Below are 9,891 nucleotides of genomic sequence, written 5' to 3'. Positions count from 1 at the left end.
TGGCCCAACGCTCTAACCACTAGGCTACCTGCCGCCCAGAATCTAACAAAATGATATAATAATGAATCCTCATGCATGCTATTAGTTACCAATTGGGTACACAACACGGACTGTGGTTCATTTGACCTTTTACAAGTAAAGACTGCACACTACTGTGAAAGGATCTTTGAATCTTTTAGAGAAGATGTTTGGGATCAAATAGGAAGGTCAAGAAAGTGTTGATGAGATGTTGGATGTAATGTCAGTTTTAAAAAAAATGTTGTCTTTGAGAGTCACAGAGCAAGACCTCCTGTAATGTGAAAACACCTTCCCCCATCCATCCACCCACCAACACCTTTTCTTTCTCGGAGGATGATGAGTCTTGTTAGCTGAGAGAGACGGAGAGCTTCCTGCCAGCCATGTGTCTTGTTGCAGTTGTCAAACGAGCTGAAGTGACAAACTGGAGATGAGGAAACACAGAAACTTTGTCACAGCCAGGCCCGGGAAGAGGACATTTTGTTTTCTCCGCAGCACATCCGTCTCCCTCTTTCGCTTCTTTCCTTCCCGCTCCAGGCGCAGTAGGATATTATTTTTTTGAAGAGAGAGACGTTTTGATCAATAATACATTACTATCGCGCTGCTGAGAGCAGGTATAATTGTGCTGATATGTCAGGGCTTAGAACAATTAATATAATTTACTATTGTACATTAGCTATGCATGGGTTGTGTCCCAAATGACTGCCTATTTCCTATGTAGAGCACTACTTTTGACAATAGCCCTGGGCCCGGTTTCCCGATAGCGATGGAACTTAATAAGCTTTGTGCGTTTCCCAAAACACCATGCATAGATAACGTTCACTAAGTGTGTCGTTGGAGCATACTGATAGGATCGAAAGAACGATATCGCTGCTGTCGGCTCAGCTTTCTCCATTCAAATCTTACCTTTTAACATTATAATTATTACACACCTATATTGAGGCAGCTTATTCCAATGCTAACCCAATAATAATGCACTAAATCACAGATTTGGCACAGCAATGCACACGTTAAACATAATGAAATGTGTTGAGGCAAAGATGACAGTACGCTAGCCTACAATTGGCTAAATAGATCTCAATTGATTCAACAATACATGTATTTCAATTTTATTCAAATACACTGAGTATACCAAACATTTGAATGAGAACTTGTTCTCAACTTGCCTACCTGGTTAAATAAAGGTAACATAAAATGGAACAGCTTCCTAGTATTGAGTTGTTACAGCCTGAATTCAACATTTATAAAATATGTATTCCCCCCCATCTACACAAAATACCTCATAATGTTAACATACATTTTTGAAAATGTATTAAAAATGAAATTCAGAAATGTCTCATTTACATAAGTATTCACACCCCTGAGTCCAATACTTTATAAAAGCACCTTTAGCGGCGAATACAGCTTTGAGTTGTCTTGGGTATGTCTGTGTCGGCTTTGAGTTGTCTTGGGTACGTCTGTATAGGCTTTAAGTCGTCTTGGGTATGTCTGTGTCGGCTTTGAGTTGTCTTGGTTATGTCTGTATAGGCTTTGAGTCGTCTTGGGTATGTCTGTGTCGGCTTTGAGTCGTCTTGGGTACGTCTGTATAGGCTTTGAGTCTTCTTGGGTACATCTGTGTAGGCTTTGAGTCGTCTTGGGTACGTCTGTGTAGGCTTTGAGTCGTCTTGGGTACGTCTGTGTAGGCTTTGAGTCGTCTTGGGTACGTCTGTGTAGGCTTTGAGTTGCCTTGGGTACGTCTGTGTAGGCTTTGAGTCGTCTTGGGTACGTCTGTGTAGGCTTTGAGTCGTCTTGGGTACGTCTGTGTAGGCTTTGAGTTGCCTTGGGTACGTCTGTGTAGGCTTTGAGTCGTCTTGGGTACGTCTGTGTAGGCTTTGAGTCGTCTTGGGTACGTCTGTGTAGGCTTTGAGTCGCCTTGGGTACGTCTGTGTAGGCTTTGAGTCGCCTTGGGTACGTCTGTGTAGGCTTTGAGTCGCCTTGGGTACGTCTGTGTAGGCTTTGAGTCGCCTTGGGTACGTCTGTGTAGGCTTTGAGTCGCCTTGGGTACGTCGGTGTAGGCTTTGAGTCGCCTTGGGTACGTCGGTGTAGGCTTTGAGTCGCCTTGGGTACGTCTGTGTAGGCTTTGAGTTGCCTTGGGTACGTCTGTGTAGGCTTTGAGTCGCCTTGGGTACGTCTGTGTAGGCTTTGAGTCGTCTTGGGTACGTCGGCTTTGAGTCGTCTTGGGTACGTCGGTGTCGGCTTTGAGTCTTCAAAAATTATCAATGGAAATCAAATGTATCAACCCATGGTGGTCTGGATTTGGAATCACACTCAAAATTAAAGTGGAAAACCACACTACAGGCTGATCCAACTTTGATGTAATGTCCTTAAAACAAGACGAGGCTCAGTAGTGTGTGTGGCCTCCACGTGCCTGTATGACCTCCCTACAATGCCTGAGCGTGCTCCTGATGAGGTGGCGGATGGTCTCCTGAGGGATCTCCTCCCAGACCTGGACTAAAGCATCCGCCAACTCCTGGACAGTCTGTGGTGCAACGTGGCGTTGGTGGATGGAGCGAGACATGATGTCCCAGATGTGCTCAATTGGATTCTGGTCTGGGGAACGGGCGGGCCAGTCCATACATCAATGCCTTCCTCTTGCAGGAACTGCTGACACACTCCAGCCACATGAGGTCTAGCATTGTCTTGCATTAGGAGGAACCCAGGGCCAACTGCGCCAGCATATGGTCTCACAAGGGGTCTGAGGATCTCATCTCGGTACCTAATGGCAGTCAGGCTACCTCTGGCGAGCACATGGAGAGCTGTGCGGCCCCCCAAAGAAATGCCACTCCACACCATGACGGACCCACCGCCAAACCGGTCATGCTGGAGGATGTTGCAGGCAGCAGATCGTTCTCCACGGCGTCTCCAGACTGTCATGTCTGTCATATGTGCTCAGTGTGAACCTGCTTTCATCTGTGAAGAGCACAGGGCGCCAGTGGCGAATTTGCCAATCTTGGTGTTCTCTGGCAAATGCCAAACGTCCTGCACGGTGTTGGGCTGTAAGCACAACCCCCACCTGTGGACGTCGGGCCCTCTACCACCCTCATGGAGTCTGTTTCTGACCGTTTGAGCAGACACATGCACATTTGTGGCCTGCTGGAGTTCATTTTGCAGGGCTCTGGCAGTGTTCCTCCTGCTCCTCCTTGCACAAAGGCGGAGGTAGCGGTCCTGCTGCTGGGTTGTTGCCCTCCTACGGCCTCCTCCACGTCTCCTGATGTACTGGCCTGTCTCCTGGTAGCGCCTCCATGCTCTGGACACTACACTGACAGACACAGCAAACCTTCTTGCCACAGTTCGCATTGATGTGCCATCCTGGATGAGCTGCACTACCTGAGCCACTTGTGTGGGTTGTAGACTCCGTCTCATGCTACCACTAGAGTGAAAGCACAGCCAGCATTCAAAAGTGACCAAAACATCATCCAGGAAGCATAGGAACTGAGAAGTGGTCTGGTCACCACCTGCAGAACCACTCCTTTATTGGGGGTGTCTTGCTAATTGCCTATAATTTCCACCTGTTGTCTATTCCATTTGCACAACAGCATGTGACATTTATTGTCAATCAGTGTTGCTTCCTAAGTGGACAGTTTGATTTCACAGAAGTGTGATTGACTTGGAGTTACATTGTGTTGTTTAAGTGTTCCCTTTGTTTTTTTGAGCAGTATATATATATATATATATATTATATATATATATATATATATATATATAGACCTGAGGCATACAATGTATGTTATGTTTGCTATGATAGACCAATAGTCTTATTGCCTATTGGTCTACATATTTCATTATGGTTGTGTTCCCCATACTCTATCATATACAGTACCAGTCAAAAGTTTGGACACAACTACTCTTTCCAATGTTTTTCTTTATTTGAACTATTTTCGACATTGTAGAATAGTAGTGAAGACATTGAAACTATGAAATAACACATGTAATCATGTAGTAACCCAAAAAGTGTTAAACAAATCCAAATATATTTTATATATGAGATTCTTCAAAGTAGCCACCCTTTGCCTTGATGGCAGCTTTGCACACTATTGGCATTCTCTCAACCAGCTTCATGAGGTAGTCACCTGGAATTCATTTCAATTAACATGTGTGTCTTGTTTAATTTGTGGAATTTCATTCCTTAATGAATATGAGCCAACCAGTTGTGTTGTGACAAGGTAGGGTTAGTATACGGATGATAGCGCTATTTGGTAAAAGACCAAGTCCATATTTGGCAAGAACAGCTCAAATAATCAAAGACAAATGATAGTCCATCATTACTTTAAGACATGAAGGTTAGTCAATCTGGAACATTTCAAGAACTTTGAAAGTTTCTTCATGTGCAGTCACAAATACCATCAAGCGCTATGATGAAACTGGTTCTCATGAGGACCGCCACAGGAAAGGAAGACAGAGTTAACTCTAATCCTCTGCAGCAGAGCTAACTGCACCTCAGGTTGTAGCCCAAATAAATGCTTCACAGAGTTTAAGTAACAGACGCATCTCAACATCAACTGTTCAGAGGAGACTGCGTGAATCAGGCCTTCATTTTTTAATTGCTGCAAAGAAACCACTGCTAAAGGAAACCAGTAAGATGAAGAAACTTGCTTGGGCAAAGAAACACGAGCAATGGACATTAGACCAGTTGAAATCTGTATTTTGGTTTAATGAATCCGAATTTGAGATTTTTGGTTCCAACCGCTGTGTCTTTGAGATGCAGAGTAGGTGAACAGATGATCTCCACATGTGTGGTTCCCACTGTGAAGCATGGAGGAGGTGGTGTGGGGATGATTTTCTGATGACACTCTGTGATTTATTTAGAATTCAATGCACACTTAACCAGCATGACTACCACAGCATTCTTCAGCGATACGCCATCCCATCTGGTTTGTGCTTAGTGGGACCATCATTTGTTTTTCAACAGGACAATGACTCAACATGTAGTAGGGAGGCTAATGATCCGTCATGTATGACATTCCTGGGAGTGTGTAAACTGACATTTTTTAGTTATGTACTTGAAAATGTATCGATCGATCAATTCAGCCACTTGGGTACATTTGGGAAAACTTGTGAGGGATACCTGGGAGACTTCATACAAAATATTATGTAGCCCTCATTCTTGAATGTATCCGTCTGAAACTTTGCACACAACACTTGTTGCCCTCTTGTGGACATCACCTAAATAATCCACAGCTTCCTGTCTCAATGGCCTTTTTTTGCATTTCAAAGATGATGCAATAACAATCAAACGCATATTTGTTTAAATCTTTTACCACGTCTATTGTTATATTATCATACATTTTAATTTCACATGTCCTCAAACTTCAAAGTGTTTCCTTTCCGGACATTGACTACTAAGGAAACACTTTGAAGTTTGAGGACATGTGAAATTGTGAGTTAAATGGGGAGTGGCAGTGAACAATGATTGTAAGTATTTCCACAGATTTTCAATGGGATTCAAGTCTGGGCTTTGGCATTCTTGTTCTGATGCCATTCCAGTGTTGCTTGGGTTCATTGTCCCGTTGGAATGAAAATCTTCATCCTAGTCTGTCGTTTGCACTTTTGAAACAGGTTCTCGTTAAGTATTTTCCTGTATTTGGCTTCATTCATTGTTTCCTCTATACTTACCAGTCTCCCAGTTCCTGCCGCTGAAAAGCATCCCCATAGCAGGATGCTGCCAACCACAATGCTTCACGGTAGGGATGGCGTTAGACGGGTGATGAGCTGTGCCTGGTTTTCTGAAGACATGGCGCTTTTGCATTCAGTCCAAATGTTGCATTTTTGTCTCATCAGACCACCGAATATTTTGCCTTTCGTGTGCCTTTTTGCAAACTGTGCTGTGCTGTCATGTGCCCTTTTCTCAAGAGTGGCTTCCACCTGGCCACTCTCTCATAAAGCCCAGATGGTTGTCCTTTTGGCAGGTTCTCCCATCTCAGGCAAGTAACCCTGTCAGAGTGGTCATTCTTGCTCGGTTGCTCATTTTGGTCAGATGGCCAGCTCTAGGCAGAGTCTGTGGTTCTGTATTGTTTTCCATTTCCCAATGATGGTCGATCACTGTGCTCTGTTTTTAACTTATCTGTCTCAAAATGTTCTTTTATACTCTTCCCCAGATATACAGTGGACGTCGGAAGTTGACATACACTTAGGTTGGAGTCATTAAAACTCAGTTTTTCAACCACTCCACAAATGTCTTGTTAACAAACTATGATTTTGGCAAGTCGGTTAGGACATCTACTTTGTGCATGACACAAGTAATTGTTTACAGACAGATTATTTCACTTCTAATTCACTGTATCACAATTCCAGTGGGTCAGAAGTTTACATTCACTAAGTTGACTGTGCCTTTCCAGAAAATTATGTTGTGGCTTTAGAAGCTTCTGATAGGCTAATTGACATCATTTGAGTCAATTGGAGGTGTACCTGTGGATGTATTTCAAGGCCTACCTTCAAACTCAGTGCCTCTTTGCTTGACATCATGGTCAAAATCAAAAGATGTCAGCCAAGACCTCCACAAGCCTAGTTTATCCTTTGGAGCAATTTCCAAATGCCTGAAGGTACCACGTTCATCTGTACAAACAATAGTACGCAAGTATAAACACCATGGGACCACGCAGCCATCATACCGCTCAGGAAGGAGACGCGTTCTGTCTCCTAGAGATGAACGTACTTTGGTGCGAAAAGTACAAATCAATCCCAGAACAACAGCAAAGGACCTTGTGAAGATGCCGCTCAGCAAGGAAGAAGCCACTGCTCCAAAACCGCCATTAAAAAAAAGCCAGACTACAGTTTGCAACTGCTCGTGGGGACAAAGATCGTACTTTTTGGAGAAATGTCCGCTGGCCTGATGAAATAAAAACTGTTAGGCCATCGTTATGTTTGGAGGAAAAAGGGGGAGGCTTGCAAGCCGAAGAACACCATCCCAACCGTGAAGTACGGGGGTGGCAGCATCATGTTGTGGGGGTGCTTTGCTGCAGGAGAGACTGGTGCACTTCACAAAATAGATGGAAACCTGAGGATGGTAAATTATGTAGATATATTGATGCAACATCTCAAGACATCAGTCAGGAAGTTAAAGCTGGGTCGCAAATGGGTCTTCTAAATGGACAATGACCCCAAGCATACTTCCAAAGTTGTGGCAAAATAGCTTAAGGACATCAAAGTCAAGGTATTGGAGTGGTTATCACAAAGCCCTGACCTCAATCCTATAGAAAATTTGTGGGCAGAACTGAAAAAGTGTGAGCAAGCAAGGAAGCCTACAAACCTGTCTGTTACACCAGCTCTGTCAGGAGGAATGGGCCAAAATTCACCCAACTTATTGTGGGAAGCTTGTGGAAGGATACCCGAAATGTTTGACCCAAGTTAAACCATTTATGGGCAATGCTACTAAATACTAATTGAGTGTATGTAAGCTTCTGACCCACTGGGAAAGTGATGAAAGAAATAAAAGCTGAAATAAATCATTCTCTCTACTATTCTGACATTGTGATGATCCTACATTTCACATTCTTAAAATAAAGTGGTGATCCTAACTGACCTAAGATGGGGAATTTTTTACTTGGATTAAATGTCAGGAATTGTGAAAAAACTGAGTTTGAAATGTATTTGTCTAAGGTGTATGTAAAACTTCCGACTTCAACTGCATGCCTCATCCCAATCTCGGAGATCTACGGACAGTTCCTTGGACGTTATGGTATAGAGCAGAAGAAGGCACAGTGATGCCAAAATGGCGGTGGTTTACCCCCCCCCCCCCAAAACAAATATAGCTTGTGGTTTCTGCTCTGACGTGCACTGTCAACTGTGGGACCTTATCTAGACAGCGGTGGGACTTTATCTAGACAGCAGTGGGACCTTATCTAGACAGCGGTGGGACTTTATCTAGACAGCGGTGGGACTTTATCTAGACAGCGGTGGGGCTTTATCTAGACAGCGGTGGGACTTTATCTAGACAGCGGTGGGACTTTATCTAGACAGCAGTGGGACCTTATCTAGACAGCAGTGGGACCTTATCTAGACAGCTGTGGGACCTTATCTATACAGCGGTGGCATTTTATCTAGACAGCGGTGGGACTTTATCTAGACAGCGGTGGGACTTTATCTAGACAGCGGTGGGACTTTATCTAGACAGCGGTGGGACCTTATCTAGACAGCTGTGGGACCTTATCTAGACAGCTGTGGGACCTTATCTAGACAGCTGTGCGTCTTTCTAAATCATGTCCAACCAATTGAATTGGTCACAGGTGGACTCCATTGAAGGTGTAGCGACATCTCAAAGATGATAAAAGGAAATTAGATGCACCTGAGCTCAATTTGGCGGGGTCATAGCAAAGGGGTGTGAATACTCATGTGAATTGAGATATTTCTGTATTTAATATTCAATAAATTTGCTAACATTTCCCATGTTTTCCCATTTTGAATTCGGAGCTGTAACGCCACAAAAAAATGTGTAAGTCAAGGGGCGTGAATACGTTCTGAAGGCACTGTAGCTGTTCTTGTGGTCTGAGGCATTTGGTAAATAATGAGCGTTTTCAAGTGCGGCTTTTGTAAGAATGCCTTTTGGAAACGGCTCTGAGATTTAGTGATGCTCCGAAGAAGGTTCTAATGAGGATCTTGGCCTTAAGATGCTTTTGGGAAACTGGGCCCTGGTCAAAAGTAGTGTATTACATAGGAAGTAGGAGCCATTTAGGACATATTGGTTATTTACCATTAAGCATTTAGCTATGCATGGCTTATTCTTCTGTAATGTTGATCTGGGAATCTCCTCCAGTAAGCAAGGACATGTTTGAAATATGCATCATGTGATGAAATGGCCAGTTCAGTGACGAGCATGGAGGTCGTGCAGATCTCATCTCACCATGAGCACTGGTTTGTGAACAAAACAGGAATCCCCTACCCAGCTTTGTATGTTATTTAAAATGAAGTGGATTTTGTATCTGTATTGAGTTTAGTTTTACCTCTTGTCCTGGCGTGTTCAATTCTTCTTCATAAGGGTTAATGGCCAGTCTTTTTCACTTAACACAAGTTGTCACCTATCGACTGGAGTCCTTGCATTCAATGTTTTCATCAATGTGCAAGTTCTTGTATTCCTGAAAGAACATTGGTGGGATAGATGAATGACAAATTGTTCAACAGCAGGAAATAATCTATCCATAGGCTACCTGGGGGCACCAGTCTCTCTCTCTCCCCTTGCTTTGGTTGGCCCCTGGTATCATTTAAACACACACAAGACATGGATAATGTTGTGGAATTGCAGGTAATTAGCTTTAAAACAGCAAAACCAGAGGGCGTGAACAGTGTGGGGTTGCAAGGTGGGCGTTTGTTACTACGACAATAAATGACCATATCCATCCGGATACCTTCTCAAATAGTACTTGAGTACCCCTGCTCTATACCCCATATAGTGCACTACTTTTGACCGCAGCCCAATGGTCAAAAGTAGAAAACTATATTGGGAATAGGGTGCCATTGGGGACGTAACTGCACTCTCACACTTTGGGTTTTATGGTCCAATTGTACCACACGTCAGCCTGATTCATCATACAGAATGCACCAAGTAATGCGCTGTCTATTACCACACATAAGAGGTTATCAATCACTTCAATTGACTTTCTTTTTTTTTTTTACTGACGAAGTGGCTTGTCAATAAGCCACCCCCAATCCCAGAGCCTGTGGGGTAGAGACTATTGACTGGAATCAATGGCTTGTCAAGTGCCGTTAGAGAACAATATGCTCCATGATTCAATACTTGCTACTGTCTTGATTGCATTGTCATTGCAGACTTGTACTGAAATACAACACAAATATATGAATAACTTGAGATTACCGTGTGTGATGTATGTCTCTCATATGTTCCAG

Source organism: Oncorhynchus keta, chromosome 22 (assembly GCF_023373465.1).
Source record: "Oncorhynchus keta strain PuntledgeMale-10-30-2019 chromosome 22, Oket_V2, whole genome shotgun sequence".
Taxonomy (NCBI): Eukaryota; Metazoa; Chordata; class Actinopteri; order Salmoniformes; family Salmonidae; genus Oncorhynchus; species Oncorhynchus keta.
The sequence above is the reverse complement of the archived record's forward strand: the minus strand, read 5'-3'. Positions refer to the sequence as shown.